This window comes from Micropterus salmoides, unplaced genomic scaffold (genome assembly GCF_014851395.1).
Source record: "Micropterus salmoides isolate LMB-PRFRI ecotype aquatic unplaced genomic scaffold, ASM1485139v1 Ms_hic_scaffold_10, whole genome shotgun sequence".
NCBI lineage: Eukaryota > Metazoa > Chordata > Actinopteri > Centrarchiformes > Centrarchidae > Micropterus > Micropterus salmoides.
Genome location: NW_024040041.1, coordinates 34,115,381 through 34,131,136, shown reverse-complemented (window position 1 = coordinate 34,131,136; position 15,756 = coordinate 34,115,381). Strand labels below are relative to the sequence as shown.

Here is a 15,756-nt window from a genome sequence, read left to right as displayed (position 1 = left end):
AACCATGTCATTAAACACATTACAGGGTTTGAACCTGCGCGGGGAAACCCCATTGGATTTCGAGTCCAACGCCTTAACCACTCGGCCATCACAGCCACCAATATTAGGTTAAACTTCAGACTGCAGGCCAAAGTGACCCATATTCGACTTTTTTGCAGATTATACTCGCCCGTTTGAGTCCAGCCCAAAGGTGCCATCGAGCAAGAGCTGCACAATGGCTGCCCACGGCTCCTAGTTAGGATCGGTTATATCCCGTGTACTGTGTAAAAATGTGTGATAATAACTCAACTTTATGCTAACTATTGGCCTTGGAAGTAACAGTAGGTTACTTTCGCAGGTTGCTAGTTAGCTGGACATGCTAAAGTTAGCAGCAGATAAACATGCAGTTTAATCCATTCCTTAGACTTCTGATCTTGTGTTTTTGGTTTTGGAACGACCAAAGAAGTCACTACCCTCCAAACTCTTTGTATGTACTTTGTGGGAACATCTCCGTACTCACCTCGTTACTGATGCTAAGCTATGATTGGACTATCACTGTTCAGGGAGGGGTTTAACAAACGGTCTGTTCTCCCTGTTTTCAAATTAGTGTCGTGCAGTTGTGTCAGCTCTTCTTCCAGACTCGCTGCTGTTTGCCTCGTAAAGTTCAATTTAGTTTGGATTGCACATTACATGGTTGTGCTCGTTACATTTCTATTTAACATTACTTAACATTACACTGGGTTTGAGAGTCTTCGGGGTGTGTTGACTGACAGTAGTTTAAGCTGTCATTGATTGCATTGCACATTACATGGTTGTGCTCGTTACATTTTTATTTAACATTAGTTAACATTACACTGGGTTTGAGAGTCTTCGGGGTGTGTTTTGACTTACAGTAGTTAATAAGCTGCCATTACTTGTAGACGCATGGTACATTAGGCTACATGGTTGTGCTCTGTGAAAAACAGGTTACAAGTTTATTGTTAATCATGTAACGTTACATTTTTATTTAACATTAGTTAGCATTACACTGGGTTTGAGAGTCTGGGGAATCTGTTGACTTACAGTAGTTTAAGCTGTCATTGATTGCATTTCACATTTCATGGTTGTGCTCTGTCAAAAACATGTTACAGGTTTATTGTTAATCATGTAACGTTACATTTTTATTTAACATTGGTTAACATTACACGGTTTGAGAGTCTGCGGGGTGTGTTGACTGACAGTTGTTTAAGCTGTCATTGATTGCATTGCACATTTCATGGTTGTGCTCTGTCAAAAACAGGTTACAACATGTAACGTTACATTTTTATTTAACATTGCACTGGGTTTAAGAGTCTTCGGGGTGTGTTGACTGACAGTAGTTTAAGCTGTCATTGATTGCATTGCACATTACATGGTTGTGCTCTGTAAGTGAAAAACGGCTCACAGTTACAGAATTCCTTGTAGCTATGCAGTGTTATAAGCAGCCTGGATTGAACGCAGCAGCTGATACAACATTCATTATAACCCAAGTGACTTGAGAGTTGACATGGACTCTAGCTCAGAGACTTGAGACTTGACTGGTTTCCATACTTATGACATGCTCAGTTGAAATACCTCCAAACTTTGTGGGAACATCTCCGTACTCACCTCGTTACTGATGCTAAGCTATGATTGGATTATCACTGTTCAGGGAGGGGTTTAACAAACCGTTCGAGTTCATTGATGCCAAGTTAGGCAGCTCTATACTTTTGGTTAGGCAACACCATCAACATTTCATGGTTGTGTTCTGTGAAAAACATGTTACAGGTTTATTGTTAATCATGTAACATAACGGGTTTGAGAGTCTGCGGGGTGTGTTGACTGACAGTAGTTTAAGCTGTCATTGATTGCATTTCACATTTCATAGCGAAAATGGCGTCCGAACGTGGCTGTGATGGCCGAGTGGTTAAGGCGTTGGACTTGAAATCCAATGGGGGTTCCCCGCGCAGGTTCGAACCCTGCTCACAGCGTCCTTTATGATGACACAGTCTAATATTTGAAAATGTTCCGGAGGCTATGGTCGCTGGTTTGAGGCCAGCACGGACTGAACACATTGCTGAAGGTGCCCTTGAGCAAGACCCTGAACCAGAGAACCAAACGCCGACTGCAAACAGGTTACAGTTTATTGTTGATCATGGAACGTTACAGTGTTATTTAATTATAATGTTACCCTGGTTTGAGAGTCTTCGGGGTGTGTTGACTTACAGTAGTTTAAGCTGTCCTTGATTGCATTGCACATTACATGGTTTTGCTCTGCGAAAAACAGGTTGATCATGCATCGTTACAGTTTTTACGCTGGTTTGACAGTCTGGGGTGTGTTTTGACTTACAGTAGTTAATAAGCTGCCATTACTTGTAGACGCATGGTACATTAGGCTACATGGTTGTGCTCTGTGAAAAACAGGTTACAAGTTTATTGTTAATCATGTAACGTTACATTTTTATTTAACATTAGTTAGCATTACACTGGGTTTGAGAGTCTGCGGGGTGTTGACTTACAGTAGTTTAAGCTGTCATTGATTGCATTTCACATTTCATGGTTGTGCTCTGTCAAAAACATGTTACAGGTTTATTGTTAATCATGTAACGTTACATTTTTATTTAACATTGGTTAACATTACACGGTTTGAGAGTCTGCGGGGTGTGTTGACTGACAGTAGTTTAAGCTGTCATTGATTGCATTGCACATTTCATGGTTGTGCTCTGTCAAAAACAGGTTACAACATGTAACGTTACATTTTTATTTAACATTGCACTGGGTTTGACAGTCTGCGGGGTGTGTTGACTTACAGTAGTTTAAGCTGTCATTGATTGCATTGCACATTACATGGTTGTGCTCTGTAAGTGAAAAACGGCTTACAGTTACAGAATTCCTTGTAGCTATGCAGTGTTATAAGCAGCCTGGATTGAACGCAGCAGCTGATACAACATTCATTATAACCCAAGTGACTTGAGAGTTGACATGGACTCTAGCTCAGAGACTTGAGACTTGACTGGTTTCCATACTTATGACATGCTCAGTTTAAATACCTCCAAACTTTGTGGTGCTCACCTCATTACTGATGCTAAGCTATGATTGGATTATCACTGTTCAGGGAGGGGTTTAACATATCTCTTCTTCCAGACTCCAGTGTAAAGTTCAATGTAGATTTATTGTTGTTTTACCTATACTGTAACTTACCTGACCTTCATACCATACAATAGATCTCATTTGGTTAATTGTATTATATATATACTTATGACATGCTAAGTAGCATATTATTTAAATGATAGGATAATTTTTTATGTTACATGTTGAACCATGTCATTAAACACATTACAGGGTTTGAACCTGCGCGGGGAAACCCCATTGGATTTCGAGTCCAACGCCTTAACCACTCGGCCATCACAGCCACCAATATTAGGTTAAACTTCAGACTGCAGGCCAAAGTGACCCATATTCGACTTTTTTGCAGATTATACTCGCCCGTTTGAGTCCAGCCCAAAGGTGCCATCGAGCAAGAGCTGCACAATGGCTGCCCACGGCTCCTAGTTAGGATCGGTTATATCCCGTGTACTGTGTAAAAATGTGTGATAATAACTCAACTTTATGCTAACTATTGGCCTTGGAAGTAACAGTAGGTTACTTTCGCAGGTTGCTAGTTAGCTGGACATGCTAAAGTTAGCAGCAGATAAACATGCAGTTTAATCCATTCCTTAGACTTCTGATCTTGTGTTTTTGGTTTTGGAACGACCAAAGAAGTCACTACCCTCCAAACTCTTTGTATGTACTTTGTGGGAACATCTCCGTACTCACCTCGTTACTGATGCTAAGCTATGATTGGACTATCACTGTTCAGGGAGGGGTTTAACAAACGGTCTGTTCTCCCTGTTTTCAAATTAGTGTCGTGCAGTTGTGTCAGCTCTTCTTCCAGACTCGCTGCTGTTTGCCTCGTAAAGTTCAATTTAGTTTGGATTGCACATTACATGGTTGTGCTCGTTACATTTCTATTTAACATTACTTAACATTACACTGGGTTTGAGAGTCTTCGGGGTGTGTTGACTGACAGTAGTTTAAGCTGTCATTGATTGCATTGCACATTACATGGTTGTGCTCGTTACATTTTTATTTACATTAGTTAACATTACACTGGTTTGAGAGTCTTCGGGGTGTGTTTTGACTTACAGTAGTTAATAAGCTGCCATTACTTGTAGACGCATGGTACATTAGGCTACATGGTTGTGCTCTGTGAAAAACAGGTTACAAGTTTATTGTTAATCATGTAACGTTACATTTTTATTTAACATTAGTTAGCATTACACTGGGTTTGAGAGTCTGGGGAATCTGTTGACTTACAGTAGTTTAAGCTGTCATTGATTGCATTTCACATTTCATGGTTGTGCTCTGTCAAAAACATGTTACAGGTTTATTGTTAATCATGTAACGTTACATTTTTATTTAACATTGGTTAACATTACACGGTTTGAGAGTCTGCGGGGTGTGTTGACTGACAGTTGTTTAAGCTGTCATTGATTGCATTGCACATTTCATGGTTGTGCTCTGTCAAAAACAGGTTACAACATGTAACGTTACATTTTTATTTAACATTGCACTGGGTTTAAGAGTCTTCGGGGTGTGTTGACTGACAGTAGTTTAGCTGTCATTGATTGCATTGCACATTACATGGTTGTGCTCTGTAAGTGAAAAACGGCTCACAGTTACAGAATTCCTTGTAGCTATGCAGTGTTATAAGCAGCCTGGATTGAACGCAGCAGCTGATACAACATTCATTATAACCCAAGTGACTTGAGAGTTGACATGGACTCTAGCTCAGAGACTTGAGACTTGACTGGTTTCCATACTTATGACATGCTCAGTTTAAATACCTCCAAACTTTGTGGGAACATCTCCGTACTCACCTCGTTACTGATGCTAAGCTATGATTGGATTATCACTGTTCAGGGAGGGGTTTAACAAACCGTTCGAGTTCAATGATGCCAAGTTAGGCAGCTCTATACTTTTGGTTAGGCAACACCATCAACATTTCATGGTTGTGTTCTGTGAAAAACATGTTACAGGTTTATTGTTAATCATGTAACATAACGGGTTTGAGAGTCTGCGGGGTGTGTTGACTGACAGTAGTTTAAGCTGTCATTGATTGCTTTTCACATTTCATAGCGAAAATGGCGTCCAAACGTGGCTGTGATGGCCGAGTGGTTAAGGCGTTGGACTTGAAATCCAATGGGGGTTCCCCGCGCAGGTTCGAACCCTGCTCACAGCGTCCTTTATGATGACACAGTCTAATATTTGAAAATGTTCCGGAGGCTATGGTCGCTGGTTTGAGGCCAGCACGGACTGAACACATTGCTGAAGGTGCCCTTGAGCAAGACCCTGAACCAGAGAACCAAACGCCGACTGCAAACAGGTTACAGGTTTATTGTTGATCATGGAACGTTACAGTGTTATTTAATTATAATGTTACCCTGGTTTGAGAGTCTTCGGGTGTGTTGACTTACAGTAGTTTAAGCTGTCCTTGATTGCATTGCACATTACATGGTTTGCTCTGCGAAAAACAGGTTGATCATGCATCGTTACAGTTTTTACGCTGGTTTGACAGTCTGGGGTGTGTTTTGACTTACAGTAGTTAATAAGCTGCCATTACTTGTAGACGCATGGTACATTAGGCTACATGGTTGTGCTCTGTGAAAAACAGGTTACAAGTTTATTGTTAATCATGTAACGTTACATTTTTATTTAACATTAGTTAGCATTACACTGGGTTTGAGAGTCTGCGGGGTGTGTTGACTTACAGTAGTTTAAGCTGTCATTGATTGCATTTCACATTTCATGGTTGTGCTCTGTCAAAAACATGTTACAGGTTTATTGTTAATCATGTAACGTTACATTTTTATTTAACATTGGTTAACATTACACGGTTTGAGAGTCTGCGGGGTGTGTTGACTGACAGTAGTTTAAGCTGTCATTGATTGCATTGCACATTTCATGGTTGTGCTCTGTCAAAAACAGGTTACAACATGTAACGTTACATTTTTATTTAACATTGCACTGGGTTTGACAGTCTGCGGGTGTGTTGACTACAGTAGTTTAAGCTGTCATTGATTGCATTGCACATTACATGGTTGTGCTCTGTAAGTGAAAAACGGCTTACAGTTACAGAATTCCTTGTAGCTATGCAGTGTTATAAGCAGCCTGGATTGAACGCAGCAGCTGATACAACATTCATTATAACCCAAGTGACTTGAGAGTTGACATGGACTCTAGCTCAGAGACTTGAGACTTGACTGGTTTCCATACTTATGACATGCTCAGTTTAAATACCTCCAAACTTTGTGGTGCTCACCTCATTACTGATGCTAAGCTATGATTGGATTATCACTGTTCAGGAGGGGTTTAATATCTCTTCTTCCAGACTCCAGTGTAAAGTTCAATGTAGATTATTGTTGTTTTACCTATACTGTAACTTACCTGACCTTCATACCATACAATAGATCTCATTGGTTAATTGTATTATATATATACTTATGACATGCTAAGTAGCATATTATTTAAATGATAGGATAATTTTTTATGTTACATGTTGAACCATGTCATTAAACACATTACAGGGTTTGAACCTGCGCGGGAAACCCCATTGGATTTCGAGTCCAACGCCTTAACCACTCGCCCATCACAGCCACCAATATTAGGTTAAACTTCAGACTGCAGGCCAAAGTGACCCATATTCGACTTTTTTGCAGATTATACTCGCCCGTTTGAGTCCAGCCCAAAGGTGCCATCGAGCAAGAGCTGCACAATGGCTGCCCACGGCTCCTAGTTAGGATCGGTTATATCCCGTGTACTGTGTAAAAATGTGTGATAATAACTCAACTTTATGCTAACTATTGGCCTTGGAAGTAACAGTAGGTTACTTTCGCAGGTTGCTAGTTAGCTGGACATGCTAAAGTTAGCAGCAGATAAACATGCAGTTTAATCCATTCCTTAGACTTCTGATCTTGTGTTTTTGGTTTTGGAACGACCAAGAAGTCACTACCCTCCAAACTCTTTGTATGTACTTTGTGGGAACATCTCCGTACTCACCTCGTTACTGATGCTAAGCTATGATTGGACTATCACTGTTCAGGGAGGGGTTTAACAAACGGTCTGTTCTCCCTGTTTTCAAATTAGTGTCGTGCAGTTGTGTCAGCTCTTCTTCCAGACTCGCTGCTGTTTGCCTCGTAAGTTCAATTTAGTTTGGATTGCACATTACATGGTTGTGCTCGTTACATTTCTATTTAACATTACTTAACATTACACTGGGTTTGAGAGTCTTCGGGGTGTGTTGACTGACAGTAGTTTAAGCTGTCATTGATTGCATTGCACATTACATGGTTGTGCTCTGTCAAAAACTGTTACAGGTTTATTGTTAATCATGTAACGTTACATTTTTATTTAACATTGGTTAACATTACACGTTTGAGAGTCTGCGGGTGTGTTGACTGACAGTAGTTTAAGCTGTCATTGATTGCATTGCACATTTCATGGTTGTGCTCTGTCAAAAACAGGTTACAACATGTAACGTTACATTTTTATTTAACATTGCACTGGGTTTGACAGTCTGCGGGGTGTGTTGACTTACAGTAGTTTAAGCTGTCATTGATTGCATTGCACATTACATGGTTGTGCTCTGTAAGTGAAAAACGGCTTACAGTTACAGAATTCCTTGTAGCTATGCAGTGTTATAAGCAGCCTGGATTGAACGCAGCAGCTGATACAACATTCATTATAACCCAAGTGACTTGAGAGTTGACATGGACTCTAGCTCAGAGACTTGAGACTTGACTGGTTTCCATACTTATGACATGCTCAGTTTAAATACCTCCAAACTTTGTGGTGCTCACCTCGTTACTGATGCTAAGCTATGATTGGATTATCACTGTTCAGGGAGGGGTTTAACATATCTCTTCTTCCAGACTCCAGTGTAAAGTTCAATGTAGATTTATTGTTGTTTTACCTATACTGTAACTTACCTGACCTTCATACCATACAATAGATCTCATTTGGTTAATTGTATTATATATATATACTTATGACATGTTAAGTAGCATATTATTTAAATGATAGGATAGTTTTTTATGTTACATGTTGAACCATGTCATTAAACACATTACAGGGTTTGAACCTGCGCGGGGAAACCCCATTGGATTTCGAGTCCAACGCCTTAACCACTCGGCCATCACAGCCACCAATATTAGGTTAAACTTCAGACTGCAGGCCAAAGTGACCCATATTCGACTTTTTTGCAGATTATACTCGCCCGTTTGAGTCCAGCCCAAAGGTGCCATCGAGCAAGAGCTGCACAATGGCTGCCCACGGCTCCTAGTTAGGATCGGTTATATCCCGTGTACTGTGTAAAAATGTGTGATAATAACTCAACTTTATGCTAACTATTGGCCTTGGAAGTAACAGTAGGTTACTTTCGCAGGTTGCTAGTTAGCTGGACATGCTAAAGTTAGCAGCAGATAAACATGCAGTTTAATCCATTCCTTAGACTTCTGATCTTGTGTTTTTGGTTTTGGAACGACCAAAGAAGTCACTACCCTCCAAACTCTTTGTATGTACTTTGTGGGAACATCTCCGTACTCACCTCGTTACTGATGCTAAGCTATGATTGGACTATCACTGTTCAGGGAGGGGTTTAACAAACGGTCTGTTCTCCCTGTTTTCAAATTAGTGTCGTGCAGTTGTGTCAGCTCTTCTTCCAGACTCGCTGCTGTTTGCCTCGTAAAGTTCAATTTAGTTTGGATTGCACATTACATGGTTGTGCTCGTTACATTTCTATTTAACATTACTTAACATTACACTGGGTTTGAGAGTCTTCGGGGTGTGTTGACTGACAGTAGTTTAAGCTGTCATTGATTGCATTGCACATTACATGGTTTGCTCTGCGAAAAACAGGTTGATCATGCATCGTTACAGTTTTTACGCTGGTTTGACAGTCTGGGGTGTGTTTGACTTACAGTAGTTAATAAGCTGCCATTACTTGTAGACGCATGGTACATTAGGCTACATGGTTGTGCTCTGTGAAAAACAGGTTACAAGTTTATTGTTAATCATGTAACGTTACATTTTTATTTAACATTAGTTAGCATTACACTGGGTTTGAGAGTCTGCGGGTGTGTTGACTTACAGTAGTTTAAGCTGTCATTGATTGCATTCACATTTCATGGTTGTGCTCTGTCAAAAACATGTTACAGGTTTATTGTTAATCATGTAACGTTACATTTTTATTTAACATTGGTTAACATTACACGGTTTGAGAGTCTGCGGGGTGTGTTGACTGACAGTAGTTTAAGCTGTCATTGATTGCATTGCACATTTCATGGTTGTGCTCTGTCAAAAACAGGTTACAACATGTAACGTTACATTTTTATTTAACATTGCACTGGGTTTGACAGTCTGCGGGGTGTGTTGACTTACAGTAGTTTAAGCTGTCATTGATTGCATTGCACATTACATGGTTGTGCTCTGTAAGTGAAAAACGGCTTACAGTTACAGAATTCCTTGTAGCTATGCAGTGTTATAAGCAGCCTGGATTGAACGCAGCAGCTGATACAACATTCATTATAACCCAAGTGACTTGAGAGTTGACATGGACTCTAGCTCAGAGACTTGAGACTTGACTGGTTTCCATACTTATGACATGCTCAGTTTAAATACCTCCAAACTTTGTGGTGCTCACCTCGTTACTGATGCTAAGCTATGATTGGATTATCACTGTTCAGGGAGGGGTTTAACATATCTCTTCTTCCAGACTCCAGTGTAAAGTTCAATGTAGATTTATTGTTGTTTTACCTATACTGTAACTTACCTGACCTTCATACCATACAATAGATCTCATTTGGTTAATTGTATTATATATATATACTTATGACATGCTAAGTAGCATATTATTTAAATGATAGGATAATTTTTTATGTTACATGTTGAACCATGTCATTAAACACATTACAGGGTTTGAACCTGCGCGGGGAAACCCCATTGGATTTCGAGTCCAACGCCTTAACCACTCGGCCATCACAGCCACCAATATTAGGTTAAACTTCAGACTGCAGGCCAAAGTGACCCATATTCGACTTTTTTGCAGATTATACTCGCCCGTTTGAGTCCAGCCCAAAGGTGCCATCGAGCAAGAGCTGCACAATGGCTGCCCACGGCTCCTAGTTAGGATCGGTTATATCCCGTGTACTGTGTAAAAATGTGTGATAATAACTCAACTTTATGCTAACTATTGGCCTTGGAAGTAACAGTAGGTTACTTTCGCAGGTTGCTAGTTAGCTGGACATGCTAAAGTTAGCAGCAGATAAACATGCAGTTTAATCCATTCCTTAGACTTCTGATCTTGTGTTTTTGGTTTTGGAACGACCAAAGAAGTCACTACCCTCCAAACTCTTTGTATGTACTTTGTGGGAACATCTCCGTACTCACCTCGTTACTGATGCTAAGCTATGATTGGACTATCACTGTTCAGGGAGGGGTTTAACAAACGGTCTGTTCTCCCTGTTTTCAAATTAGTGTCGTGCAGTTGTGTCAGCTCTTCTTCCAGACTCGCTGCTGTTTGCCTCGTAAAGTTCAATTTAGTTTGGATTGCACATTACATGGTTGTGCTCGTTACATTTCTATTTAACATTACTTAACATTACACTGGGTTTGAGAGTCTTCGGGGTGTGTTGACTGACAGTAGTTTAAGCTGTCATTGATTGCATTGCACATTACATGGTTGTGCTCGTTACATTTTTATTTAACATTAGTTAACATTACACTGGGTTTGAGAGTCTTCGGGGTGTTTTGACTTACAGTAGTTAATAAGCTGCCATTACTTGTAGACGCATGGTACATTAGGCTACATGGTTGTGCTCTGTGAAAAACAGGTTACAAGTTTATTGTTAATCATGTAACGTTACATTTTTATTTAACATTAGTTAGCATTACACTGGGTTTGAGAGTCTGGGGAATCTGTTGACTTACAGTAGTTTAAGCTGTCATTGATTGCATTTCACATTTCATGGTTGTGCTCTGTCAAAAACATGTTACAGGTTTATTGTTAATCATGTAACGTTACATTTTTATTTAACATTGGTTAACATTACACGGTTTGAGAGTCTGCGGGGTGTGTTGACTGACAGTTGTTTAAGCTGTCATTGATTGCATTGCACATTTCATGGTTGTGCTCTGTCAAAAACAGGTTACAACATGTAACGTTACATTTTTATTTAACATTGCACTGGGTTTAAGAGTCTTCGGGGTGTTTTGACTGACAGTAGTTTAAGCTGTCATTGATTGCATTGCACATTACATGGTTGTGCTCTGTAAGTGAAAAACGGCTCACAGTTACAGAATTCCTTGTAGCTATGCAGTGTTATAAGCAGCCTGGATTGAACGCAGCAGCTGATACAACATTCATTATAACCCAAGTGACTTGAGAGTTGACATGGACTCTAGCTCAGAGACTTGAGACTTGACTGGTTTCCATACTTATGACATGCTCAGTTTAAATACCTCCAAACTTTGTGGGAACATCTCCGTACTCACCTCGTTACTGATGCTAAGCTATGATTGGATTATCACTGTTCAGGGAGGGGTTTAACAAACCGTTCGAGTTCAATGATGCCAAGTTAGGCAGCTCTATACTTTTGGTTAGGCAACACCATCAACATTTCATGGTTGTGTTCTGTGAAAAACATGTTACAGGTTTATTGTTAATCATGTAACATAACGGTTTGAGAGTCTGCGGGGTGTGTTGACTGACAGTAGTTTAAGCTGTCATTGATTGCATTTCACATTTCATAGCGAAAATGGCGTCTGAACGTGGCTGTGATGGCCGAGTGGTTAAGGCGTTGGACTTGAAATCCAATGGGGGTTCCCCGCGCAGGTTCGAACCCTGCTCACAGCGTCCTTTATGATGACACAGTCTAATATTTGAAAATGTTCCGGAGGCTATGGTCGCTGGTTTGAGGCCAGCACGGACTGAACACATTGCTGAAGGTGCCCTTGAGCAAGACCCTGAACCAGAGAACCAAACGCCGACTGCAAACAGGTTACAGGTTTATTGTTGATCATGGAACGTTACAGTGTTATTTAATTATAATGTTACCCTGGTTTGAGAGTCTTCGGGGTGTGTTGACTTACAGTAGTTTAAGCTGTCCTTGATTGCATTGCACATTACATGGTTGTGCTCTGCGAAAAACAGGTTGATCATGCATCGTTACAGTTTTTACGCTGGTTTGACAGTCTGGGGTGTGTTTTGACTTACAGTAGTTAATAAGCTGCCATTACTTGTAGACGCATGGTACATTAGGCTACATGGTTGTGCTCTGTGAAAAACAGGTTACAAGTTTATTGTTAATCATGTAACGTTACATTTTTATTTAACATTAGTTAGCATTACACTGGGTTTGAGAGTCTGGGGAATCTGTTGACTTACAGTAGTTTAAGCTGTCATTGATTGCATTTCACATTTCATGGTTGTGCTCTGTCAAAAACATGTTACAGGTTTATTGTTAATCATGTAACGTTACATTTTTATTTAACATTGGTTAACATTACACGGTTTGAGAGTCTGCGGGGTGTGTTGACTGACAGTAGTTTAAGCTGTCATTGATTGCATTGCACATTTCATGGTTGTGCTCTGTCAAAAACATGTTACAACATGTAACGTTACATTTTTATTTAACATTGCACTGGGTTTAAGAGTCTTCGGGGTGTGTTGACTGACAGTAGTTTATGCTGTCCTTGATTGCATTGCACATTACATGGTTGTGCTCTGTAAGTGAAAAACGGCTACAGTTACAGAATTCCTTGTAGCTATGCAGTGTTATAAGCAGCCTGGATTGAACGCAGCAGCTGATACAACATTCATTATAACCCAAGTGACTTGAGAGTTGACATGGACTCTAGCTCAGAGACTTGAGACTTGACTGGTTTCCATACTTATGACATGCTCAGTTTAAATACCTCCAAACTTTGTGGGAACATCTCCGTACTCACCTCGTTACTGATGCTAAGCTATGATTGGATTATCACTGTTCAGGGAGGGGTTTAACAAACCGTTCGAGTTCAATGATGCCAAGTTAGGCAGCTCTATACTTTTGGTTAGGCAACACCATCAACATTTCATGGTTGTGTTCTGTGAAAAACATGTTACAGGTTTATTGTTAATCATGTAACATAACGGGTTTGAGAGTCTGCGGGTGTGTTGACTGACAGTAGTTTAAGCTGTCATTGATTGCATTTCACATTTCATAGCGAAAATGGCGTCCGAACGTGGCTGTGATGGCCGAGTGGTTAAGGCGTTGGACTTGAAATCCAATGGGGGTTCCCCGCGCAGGTTCGAACCCTGCTCACAGCGTCCTTTATGATGACAGTCTAATATTTGAAAATGTTCCGGAGGCTATGGTCGCTGGTTTGAGGCCAGCACGGACTGAACACATTGCTGAAGGTGCCCTTGAGCAAGACCCTGAACCAGAGAACCAAACGCCGACTGCAAACAGGTTACAGGTTTATTGTTGATCATGGAACGTTACAGTGTTATTTAATTATAATGTTACCCTGGTTTGAGAGTCTTCGGGGTGTGTTGACTTACAGTAGTTTAAGCTGTCCTTGATTGCATTGCACATTACATGGTTGTGCTCTGCGAAAAACAGGTTGATCATGCATCGTTACAGTTTTTACGCTGGTTTGACAGTCTGGGGTGTGTTTTGACTTACAGTAGTTAATAAGCTGCCATTACTTGTAGACGCATGGTACATTAGGCTACATGGTTGTGCTCTGTGAAAAACAGGTTACAAGTTTATTGTTAATCATGTAACGTTACATTTTTATTTAACATTAGTTAGCATTACACTGGGTTTGAGAGTCTGCGGGGTGTGTTGACTTACAGTAGTTTAAGCTGTCATTGATTGCATTTCACATTTCATGGTTGTGCTCTGTCAAAAACATGTTACAGGTTTATTGTTAATCATGTAACGTTACATTTTTATTTAACATTGGTTAACATTACACGGTTTGAGAGTCTGCGGGGTGTGTTGACTGACAGTAGTTTAAGCTGTCATTGATTGCATTGCACATTTCATGGTTGTGCTCTGTCAAAAACAGGTTACAACATGTAACGTTACATTTTTATTTAACATTGCACTGGGTTTGACAGTCTGCGGGGTGTGTTGACTTACAGTAGTTTAAGCTGTCATTGATTGCATTGCACATTACATGGTTGTGCTCTGTAAGTGAAAAACGGCTTACAGTTACAGAATTCCTTGTAGCTATGCAGTGTTATAAGCAGCCTGGATTGAACGCAGCAGCTGATACAACATTCATTATAACCCAAGTGACTTGAGAGTTGACATGGACTCTAGCTCAGAGACTTGAGACTTGACTGGTTTCCATACTTATGACATGCTCAGTTTAAATACCTCCAAACTTTGTGGTGCTCACCTCATTACTGATGCTAAGCTATGATTGGATTATCACTGTTCAGGGAGGGGTTTAACATATCTCTTCTTCCAGACTCCAGTGTAAAGTTCAATGTAGATTTATTGTTGTTTTACCTATACTGTAACTTACCTGACCTTCATACCATACAATAGATCTCATTTGGTTAATTGTATTATATATATACTTATGACATGCTATTATTTAAATGATAGGATAATTTTTTATGTTACATGTTGAACCATGTCATTAAACACATTACAGGGTTTGAACCTGCGCGGGGAAACCCCATTGGATTTCGAGTCCAACGCCTTAACCACTCGGCCATCACAGCCACCAATATTAGGTTAAACTTCAGACTGCAGGCCAAAGTGACCCATATTCGACTTTTTTGCAGATTATACTCGCCCGTTTGAGTCCAGCCCAAAGGTGCCATCGAGCAAGAGCTGCACAATGGCTGCCCACGGCTCCTAGTTAGGATCGGTTATATCCCGTGTACTGTGTAAAAATGTGTGATAATAACTCAACTTTATGCTAACTATTGGCCTTGGAAGTAACAGTAGGTTACTTTCGCAGGTTGCTAGTTAGCTGGACATGCTAAAGTTAGCAGCAGATAAACATGCAGTTTAATCCATTCCTTAGACTTCTGATCTTGTGTTTTTGGTTTTGGAACGACCAAAGAAGTCACTACCCTCCAAACTCTTTGTATGTACTTTGTGGGAACATCTCCGTACTCACCTCGTTACTGATGCTAAGCTATGATTGGACTATCACTGTTCAGGGAGGGGTTTAACAAACGGTCTGTTCTCCCTGTTTTCAAATTAGTGTCGTGCAGTTGTGTCAGCTCTTCTTCCAGACTCGCTGCTGTTTGCCTCGTAAAGTTCAATTTAGTTTGGATTGCACATTACATGGTTGTGCTCGTTACATTTCTATTTAACATTACTTAACATTACACTGGGTTTGAGAGTCTTCGGGGTGTGTTGACTGACAGTAGTTTAAGCTGTCATTGATTGCATTGCACATTACATGGTTGTGCTCTGTCAAAAACATGTTACAGGTTTATTGTTAATCATGTAACGTTACATTTTATTTAACATTGGTTAACATTACACGGTTTGAGAGTCTGCGGGGTGTGTTGACTGACAGTAGTTTAAGCTGTCATTGATTGCATTGCACATTTCATGGTTGTGCTCTGTCAAAAACAGGTTACAACATGTAACGTTACATTTTTATTTAACATTGCACTGGGTTTGACAGTCTGCGGGTGTGTTGACTTACAGTAGTTTAAGCTGTCAT

At 40.2% G+C, this 15,756-nt stretch overlaps 4 non-coding genes across 4 annotated transcripts; all 4 read left to right on the top strand.

The window, feature by feature from the left end:
• The first annotated feature begins 1,885 nt into the window (after positions 1-1,885).
• trnas-uga lies at positions 1,886-1,967 on the top strand. The gene has a single exon. It is a non-coding gene; the product is annotated as a tRNA-Ser (tRNA).
• A 3,208-nt stretch (positions 1,968-5,175) lies between these two features.
• On the top strand, positions 5,176-5,257 carry trnas-uga. Its single transcript has one exon. It is a non-coding gene; the product is annotated as a tRNA-Ser (tRNA).
• Positions 5,258-11,844: 6,587 nt separating this feature from the next.
• trnas-uga lies at positions 11,845-11,926 on the top strand. The gene has a single exon. It is a non-coding gene; the product is annotated as a tRNA-Ser (tRNA).
• A 1,373-nt stretch (positions 11,927-13,299) lies between these two features.
• On the top strand, positions 13,300-13,381 carry trnas-uga. Its single transcript has one exon. It is a non-coding gene; the product is annotated as a tRNA-Ser (tRNA).
• Positions 13,382-15,756: the final 2,375 nt, after the last annotated feature.